Source organism: Carex rostrata, chromosome 8, assembly GCF_964058835.1.
Source record: "Carex rostrata chromosome 8, lpCarRost1.2, whole genome shotgun sequence".
In the NCBI taxonomy this organism is placed as follows: Eukaryota; Viridiplantae; Streptophyta; class Magnoliopsida; order Poales; family Cyperaceae; genus Carex; species Carex rostrata.
The window spans coordinates 9,962,619-9,973,053 of record NC_135925.1 but is presented as its reverse complement, the minus strand read 5'-3'; positions in this window follow the sequence as shown (position 1 = coordinate 9,973,053).

Below are 10,435 nucleotides of genomic sequence, written 5' to 3'. Positions count from 1 at the left end.
GATCTAATATGCACGAATCTTAAAATAAATTAGATGGTCAGGATTTATTAACTCAAAAATTCCCTTTTGAGTTAAATGCAGAGGATACTGAATTCGTATTTTGTTTCATGTTACAAGGACCGTACGTATCGTACACCGGGAAATGATGATACACGATAACCATTTACCGGATACCACGTGTCACTAAGTTCGGACCTCCTGGGTCCACACCGCTCTTTGGAGAGTGAAGATACATGGGACCAGAAGGAAACTAACGGTTCTGATCTTCCCAAATCCCCGGAGGATGTGAATTCGATCGAGCGCCTTTCCAGTTTTTTCATGTTCATCTTTCTTGGTAGTTGACTAGTTGGTACAAGATAGTTACCGAAAAAGATTCTCATTCTTTTTAATATTTTTAACAAATAATTTTATCAGGGTACGGAATTTAGCATTTAAACAAGTATATATTAGAAACTATACAAGTTAGAAAGGATACATAGAAAAATATTTTTTAATGTTTGATTAAAATATCATATAAAATATATACCAACTTATGAAATTAAGAGAAATAATTTTTAATTTATATGCGCATTTCATCACCTAATTTCTCTTGCCAACGCAAATTTTGATGGGCAGGGAGACTTTAATTAATTATAATCTGCGCAAGTGTAAAAATATGCCACTATCAAAACGTAAAAAAATGACTATTATCGAATGTAAACAGATATAAATTGTTATTTTTGAATGTATCAATATTAGTGACAGAAGTATCCATAAAGATATTGTTAGTAAAAAATACTTTTACTCTTGCAAATAATAACAGTTTTTGTAGCGCATTAACATGATTTGGCCTTGTTAAATGCGAAACCGTTATTTTTTTTTTGTTCTATTCAGTGCTACTTTTATGTGCAATTTAAAATTTGAACAAGGTTCACATTTGACAAAATATATAGATTATATTATTATGTTCAATAAAAATTTGGATAGCGATAAAATAAAATAAGTAGAGCCACCATCAAGATAATAAAATAAGAGTCGAGTATACTACTTATATAACCATATCATGACATATGCTTATAAACCATTTATTATCCATTTTCAAAGTTCAAATAATGAATCTAAACCGTTCAAACCGAGCTCCTTTTTTATAATTTCATTTACACATGAAATTTTAAAATTTTCGAACTAATTTAGCATCAAATCAAGCGGTCAACAAATGAAGAATTTTGTGCCTATCTTGATTCATTATTTTTCTTAAAAAATTCTAGAAAATAATAATTTTTTTACAAATTAAAATGAAAAATTTGGTCTCCAAGTAGATTTTAATATAGAGATTAAGTTAAACAGTTTGAATCAACTATTTAGACTTTAAAAATGTATATATGACTTCTAAGCATATATATGATATAGCTGGACATAAAATAAATAAAATAATTAAATTATATTTAAGTTGTACGGATTGGAATACCTCAATTTTTAATCATATTCTGTCTTATGTATGCCAAGTGGAATCTCCATCAAGATTGATAATCTGTGTGATCAGTTCTCTAAGCTTGGCATATTCGATGTAACAGTAGTACGAGGTATCTTGTGATCAATGTGATAACTAAAGAAAATTAGAAATATTTAAGGTAAGATTTCTATTTTAGAATGTGATATGATATATGAATGAAGGTAAGTGTCTAAGTGTTCCTATTTATAGTACTGAAGGAATGTGAGCTCATTAACTAATTAAGTACTCGATAAAAAATAATATTTTAATTTATTGTTTTCAATATCCTGACTTGTAATTTATAATTCTCTAACTTGTAATTTATAATTCTCTAAGTTATAATTCTAATTACCAATTATAATTCAAAAAGATTATTTTAATTTTAACTCTAAATTTTAACTCGAATTACAAATCAAACATTTAGAAGGGAGAAAAAAAAATTCAAGAGAAGCAAAGTCGATCGAAACATCCTGATCTCCACTAAAATTCAAAATCCAAAGAAGAGGAAGCAGCTGTCCCCTCAGAACTACATGAGTCCGCCCCTGTCAATGGAAATACGTTTCTTACTGTCATGGATTAAAAAAAGACAACTGATAAAATAACTGAATTAGAGAAAATTTAATTTGGTCAAAGGAGCAACGATAACAAGAGATTTGATCATTAAGGCCGAATAAAAAAGCAAATATACTTAGAAGGTAATAATTTTGCTCGTTTAAAAAATAAAACGTTCATATTTTATTAGTGCAAGATAATTTTTTTTGTCTTGTGCAAAGATGAGTTCTGTAAATTTAAAGAGTGAAGCTGCGATAATTATAAAATAAAAAATGATGAATTATTGTACTGAATCAGAGATAAACGTAATTTTTTGCACCTCTATTTACTATCTCCAACCGATCAGGATTCCAAATGAAAATTAATTAAGTACAAATTGTAATTATTGGAAATTGAGAAAGCAATAAAATAAAAGGACATGGGCAAATTGCATGATATGTGCCGGACGAATGATTGTCTGCATGAATTTTTAACTTGAGCTAAATTTGCAATCTTTTGATTTCATTGATGACAGATGTAGTAGCAAGCTATCTGTTACTTTTTAATGAAATTGGTGGTATAACCACTATTTTTTTTTTTAAAAAAGGAGTTGACGGGGAATTTTTAGTTCTATAATTTTAGTATCAAATATCAGTGTTGTAAATAATGGTAAGCGATCGTCGGACGGACGGGGTACTGCCAAACGATTAATCGGTATGCGGAGAGTTAATCGGAATTATGCAGACAATTAAATGTTTTTATTAAATTTATGTATATATATCATAATTTATTAAAAATAATTAATTTAACTCATTAAACTTATCAAATAAATTTAATTTAACTCAGTTTTATTATTATAACATGACACTACGCTTATTTCTTCTCAACGCATAAGCATTTTACATGTGTAAGTAACACATTTATTTAAATTTTAATGATAAAATAAATTCGAGGGTTAAACTTTTTCAAATACTAATATTATTTGAAAGAAATAAAATATTTCAACATAAAATCACTAAATTTAGTTTATAATAACAACTTAATTTTATAAATGAACATGTTGTACTTATTGAAATAATTACATCAGTAAGTAAAAAAAAATATGATATATAAATAATAGAAGAATTAATCAAGTTCAAGATAAGTAAGAAGAAAAAACATATATAAAAAATATTGGATGTATGTCCAAAAACAAACAAAACTACAATAAATAATTTATAAAACTTATTATTATCCACTATCATAGAAAAATAATCAATGTGAAAATAAATATTTACTGGAATAAATTAGAATAAATGGAAATGAACGGGAACAAACGGACAATTAAACGGTAAAATAGCCGATTAATCGGAAAAAAAACTACCAATTAATCGTTTTCATCCCCGAACAAGTATTCGTTAAGTATATTCATAACGATTTGGCCGCCGTTAACGATTAAATGGCCGTTTTAATTAGCCGTTAAGACCCTTTTTTACAACACTGTCAAATATAGTGTTAGATTAAAAATTCTGAGATGGTATATTGAATCAGTATGATAAGATGGACATAATGCAAAAATAAAATATAGACGGATGAAACTATCTAAAAATGAGGAATTTTTTTTTTCTGATATCATTATGTTGTCAGAAAAAGAATGGATTTCTACAGTTTAGAAGAAATGGAGAGGTTCAGAGGTCTGATAAAGGATTTGTTTCCGGAAGCGGAGAGATGGTGGGCCCAAACTTTAATCGAATTTGTCAAGTAGTTGGGTTATCGGACCATCCCAACAACTCCGACCCTTGAAAAAGAAAGTTAATATTTTAGGGTTGAATTTTTTTACAAAGCACCTCCATTTTGCATGAATTTAACTAAGAACTTCTTATGACTAAAAGTCCCGAATTTTTTGTAAGAACCATAATTTAAAAAATTTAAATTTAGGAAACCAACATTAATTTTTCTTTTTTTATAAAAACTATAAGAACTGAAATGTCATTTCGGTTTCCTTTTTTTTTCCCGAGCTAAAATGAGCTAAACTGGCATTTCAGTCCATCACGATTTCACAGTTTTTCAGAAAAATGGTGTAGCCGTTAATGTAATACCTCTGGACCGAGATGCTATTTCAGTCCAACTTTTTTTAGTCTGGACCAAAATGACATTTCGGTCCGAACAACTTTTTTTTTTTATTAGGAAAGAGAGAAGAGGGAGCCTGTCTCGGGTGGGAAAAAAATTAATACGGTAATGAAATGCCATTTCAATTTTGGAGACATTTATGGATATTCTGTAGCCGCTGGTATAAAAAGCTGTGAAACTAATACGGACTGAATTGTCATTTTGGTCTAAAAAAAATATGGTGGACAGAGATGATATTTCAGTTCTTATAATTTTTGTAAAATATATATATATATATATATATATATAATCATCTTAGTTTCATAAAATTATTTTTCTTAATTATGGTTTATAAAATAAATACAAAAGTCTCTTAAGGATGGACACCGACACAAAAGATCAGACATGACATAGATATGACAAGCATGATACGGCATTAAAAGATTGTGGAGTTGGACACTTGACGGCTCTCAGACATATAGCCTTTTATTTTTAATATAAAATAATTTGGAATAAAAAATATAATTATTTTATTAAAATATTGATTAGTTATGTATTTGATAAATAATTATCAAATTCTACGGCTAATTAATTATTGATAATTCAATAATTATATCAGGAAAATCGATTTACCAATAAATTATATTGAATTATTGATAATATATTATCAATAATTTTATCTGGAAAATCGATTTACCAATAAATTATATTGAATTATTGATAATCTAATATTTTTCATTAGCTATCAAAACTAATTCGTCTAAATTGAGTATATGCTTGCGTAATATATTCTCTCCAACACTACTGAAAGTTCAAAATTTCTTCCTTTCCTAGACAGAATCTGCCTTTCAATAGGAGACAAGATTTATTTTTGTTTTGTTTTTAATTGGACGATTTTATAGACGTTCTCTCTTTTAGCCTATATATAGTTTTCTTTATTTTGAGTACAGTGTGCATCCAGTTAATTCATTTGGCTGCATTAATATTCGAAAGACAAATTAAATCAATTATACAAGGGAATTTTGGAACAATTATAGTTTTCTCTTTTTAGCATGTGATAATTAAATCAAAGAGCTGAGGCAGTAGCACAGTTGGCTAGAGAAAAAAGTGTAGTTCATGACTTCGCAGCTTCTGTGAAAATTTTCAACAAAAAAAAAAGTGACTGAAACAAAACTTCAAACTTGATTTTCAAGTCGTTTTTATCCTTGATCAGCACAATTAGTTGTACACAGCATATGCACTAGTATTAAATTAAGTTCAAAATGATGTTATCAGTCCATATGCAGCGTACATAGCTGATAGCTTAACTTGTATCATGTCATTTCATTATTTAGCTTAAACTTGATGTTTCCTTTTTCTCTTTTCATGTGGCGCTATTAATTTTCTTTTTAAATTGGAGTAGAATTAAGTTATTCTCACAAGTCAAAAAGATCTCCAAACTTCAATATTTAATTCAGAGAAACGGTGCAAAAAGACAAGAGAAAATAGAAAAAGGACATATTTATATGCTTGAGCTTATTATAAAAAGAAGATTGAAAAAAAAAAAAATCATATTTCCTTTGAATTTGACATAATGCACCAACTAGATAAGTTAATTTATGAAATCTTGCACAATGATTTCTAGAAGGTTCAATATAATTTGTCACGTTTTGATATTTTTATTATTGTGGCTTCCATTAGCAAAACAAAAACATATGTATGCACTGCCGTTTCCTTGCATTATTGACTGTAAAGTATATTAACTTGCAGGTTCTTGTATTTGACTTTGTATATAAAGGTATTTTTTTTTATAGGCTAACTAAATGCTTTACAAGGGTCAAAATAATTTATGGATTCTGAACAAATGCATGCATCAGATATTAGATGCTTTCAAATTAAGGTTAGATTTATTATTTTGTTGATAGATATCCTCTCTATTTAAAATAACTAACGAGTTATATGAAAAATGTCAGAGTGATAGCGCTTATAGAACTTTAACCAATAAAAATGCAAGAACTATTTTATATGAAAAAGGAAAGGGAGAATTTATGATTATAAATATATCGTGACATTGACAAATAGGTGCAACAATACCATCACAATTTCAAATCTTGTTATTATAAGCTAATTGTCTCCATCAGAGAAGTTGTACTATTTTCCTTAAATATGGATTAAGTGCATATCAAAGGCTAGGAATAGTTGTGACTTGTACCCTTAGTGTTTGTCTCTTTTATTCAAATTTTCTAACATTAATTTCAAATCTTAGAAGGATATAAGGATTAGGTTCATCAAATTCAACCTAAGAAAATGAAACAACTATACTAGTAGAAAGGAAAATTAGTAAATTTTGAATATTTTAAGTAGGTTCATTTTTTTTTAATGTGACAGGTACCAGAAGTTCCAAAATTGATTGAGAATACCAGTAGCTTTTCATTGTTGGGGTAATTTAATTTGTTGAAGTTATTATGATCATACTCTCTAGAACAGATATCTGTTCTTAGTAAATTCTCAAAACAAAATAATTAGAAGTGAGATTAAATATCATATTTTTCTATAAGGTTAATTAATTACCAGTAGTATTTGGTTTAAGACTGCACTGAAGTAAGTCAATTAATTCACGCAATAACACAACAAAAGTCAAAATACACAAATGAATAAAAGCTGATAATAAAAGGAAAGAAAAAAGAAAAAAAGAAAAAAGAAAATGTCAAAGAAAAAGATGGATTACATTTTTTTCTGTATTAATATTCTCTTCTACGGTATCTAACGACTTCTTCTTATTTTATATATTTCGGTCAGATATTTATCATAACGTTAGAAAAGGAACATGTTAGGAATATAAAAATGTACTCCATTATTGAAAAACCGCAGCAAACTTTGTATTGATAAAGAACAGCTTTTCCTTTATTAATCATTTGACTGAAAATTTTGTTTTTACCTTTTTCTCTTTTCTCTTAGTTTCTAATTATTATTACTATTATATAAATAATAATTATAATGATAATAATAATAATAATAATCATCATCATCATCATCAGCATCAGGATCATTATTTATAGTTTAGTTTTTGGGTTCGTGTGGAGGTGGCGAATGGGGTTTGTTAGTTCTCAGGTTTGTATGACAGATGAAAAATGCACGTACTTCTGCAAAGTTGGGCCTAGTCTTTCCACAATGCTATATGGAAACTTCTCACTTTCATTGATCGGCCATATATATGTTCTACTAGTTTAATTGCGTCATTGATTGGGTATATGCTAAAGTATTATAACTTGGGTCGCTTTTCATTCATGGGCCAGATCATGCGAACATGTCAGGATGAACTGATTAAAGCCCAAACAATATAATAAGCACCTCATATCCTGAATTGTTAAAAAAAAGCTGCTGAAACCTATTTTTTTTTTTTTTTTTAATACATGAATTAGATATTAGACGGATATGTACGGACTAGGGCTGGCAACGAGCTGGCTCGGTCCGAGCTAGACCAAGCTCATGGTTCGCTCGTTTTAGCAACGAGCGAGTCATGAGCGAGCCAACGTTCAGATTTGAGCTGAAAAAGTAGCTCGTGAAAGCTCGTGAACCAAAATTAATCCAAATATATTATAAAGTCAACTACCATAAATTAAGTTTGTAACTAAATTCATACATACTAAACTATTAAATCTTCAAATTCATACAAACATAGTTCACAAAATAAATTCATGCATACTAAATTCACACAAATTCATACTTGGACCGAGCTAGCTCGCCAGCTCGTGAGCAAGCTAGGCCCCAGCTCAAACTTGTTAATTTTGGATCAAGCTAGTGATGAACTGGCTCGTTAACAGCTCAGTCCACTAATGAATAAGTTGTTAGCGAGCGAGTCAGATACAAGTTACGATCGGTCCACGAGCTACGAGTTTTTTTGCCACCCCTAGTACGGATGCAGCTTGGATATCATACATCTGTAAATTAGATATATATGAATCAGATATTAAACGGATACGTATAGTTACATATTGGATATCGGACATTCGTACATAAACATATATATAAATATTTTCATAATGAGGAGGGTTTCAACACCTTATGTTTTTCATAACTCATCATACTTCATATTTAATATCTTCATTTTGAAAATCTAAACTATCGATTCAAACCACTCAACATAATATCTATATTAATATATGCTTGGAAACCAAATATTATAATCTTTGAATTTTTTTTTCTATTTTTTCAGATAGGTACCAAATTATATATATATATTAAACTATGGTATATATCCACTATTCGAATACGGATAATCAAAATTCAATACTATATATGTATATGTATTTGAACAAATATTCGAATATTGGATATCCGTATTTAATTTTTGGATATGCTTCTGAATACGAATGGATAATATCGACCCTTTTACACCCCTACCCGTGAGTAATATATTTTTTCATTTTTATTATATTATCCGTGAAATCAAAATTACATTGCTAATATTTTTTATCCTTTCAGAATGCGGTAATATGTTACTATATATCTTACTTTTATGCTCGCGCTTTATTGAGTTTTAGAACTTTCATTTGGCATTATTTTCTGTTCTGCACATTCTTAATTATCTTTTTGTGATTGTTTTAACTTGATTAATTCAAAGAAAATTCAAAACTGTGAAGAGCAGTTATCATAAATGATACTTTTTCCTTTTTTTTAGTCGGACGATGGCTTCTCAATGTTTGAAATCTTATAATATCTAGATTTAACAATTTCTTTTTGAACATATAATTTGTTTCTTAGTTGGTTGTTCAAAGAGTTTTCTATAATTTTCGAAAGTACTACTGTTTTGCACGCTGTAATAATAGACTCTTAAAAGCCCTTGTTTTGGGGAATTTCATGCATGTATACTCCTAAAAAATTGTAAACTTCAAAAACTCACAAATTTAATCAGTTATTGTCTTTTATATCAAAATTTATAGAATACTCATTTTACTCTTTATTAAAAACATAAAAAAATATAGTATGTTTAAGAAAAATGTCAGTCTTATAATCAGTTAGTTTCCGAGGGAAATGGGTCTATTTCTCTACTTCTGATGCATATACAAGGGCATACCTAAACATCACCGTGTATATGTTAGAAGTAAAAAAAAATGAACCATTTGCTCCCGAAAATAGATCAATTAAATATAAGACCAACATTTTTCTTAAACAAGCAAAATTTTTTTATGCTATTACTGAAGAGAAAAATAGATATTTTATAAATTTAAAATGAGTTTTTATATAAATAAAATAAAATGGATAAATTTGTGATTTTTGGAAGTTTAAAGGAGAAAATACGTAGTTTTGAAAATTTTTTTTGAGGGGTATACGTGTTATTTCCCCCTTGTATTTTGATTCTCACTAAATAAAATGAATTTTCTTAATTGATTGCCTGGTTAAGGTGAACAAATTTTTAACAACTAATGTCTAAAAATATCTAATTCAGAACTTTTAATTTCATTTTTTAGGAAAATAGAGATCTAGCCATATTTTATTGATCATAATGATGTTACATTAGTTATGTAACTACACAGTGAAAATAAAATTAGCTCAAAACATTTTGGGCATAAAAGTAAGAAGTTATCAGGTAATCGGAAATTAAAACAAAACATAGACAAAAAGAAAGTAAAAGAAAAAACACTAAAAAAATTGAACATAATAGCCAATTGAAAAATAAATTGTGCATGTATATTTATAATACTATGTACCAATTCGTTGCACCACTTGATCACATTCATTAATATAAATATTTTCAAAGTTATCCAAATGTAATTTTTTTTCCAGAGAGTAGATTTTTTGGGTCCTTTAATACATGTAATCAAATTAGGTTTATCTATATTTAATTTTATAAATTATCAATTTCTGTCCAGGTAATTTTGACCTATAGAACAATTATAACAATATAGACGTTCAATAAAAATTAATAGGTTAACCTCAATCTTTCTGTATTACAAAAAAAAAAGTACCGTTGAGTGCTTATACAAATGTACATTTATTACTTTCAAAAGTCTATGAAATGGGTCCTTTTCTATCTTCTTTTTGATAAAAGTGGATAGCCTCCACCGAATAGTTAAAACTTAAAAGTAGTACCAAAGGTACAAATCTTTAATTGGTACCAGTAGAGTACGTACATAGGGTCCTTTTGAGTGAGTTTTGTGGTTGGGGAGATACTCAATCGAAGCAATAAACATGCTTGTTTGTTTACGGGAAATACATTAATTAATTTCTGCAACTAATGCAGTGTCGGTCAATTTTAAAGTGTATTGGATAGATTTTGAATGACAAATTTAAACCGTTCAAACTGATTGATTGTACGAGTTGTGTTTACATGCAAAATTTATATTTTTTTGAGTTCACATTAAA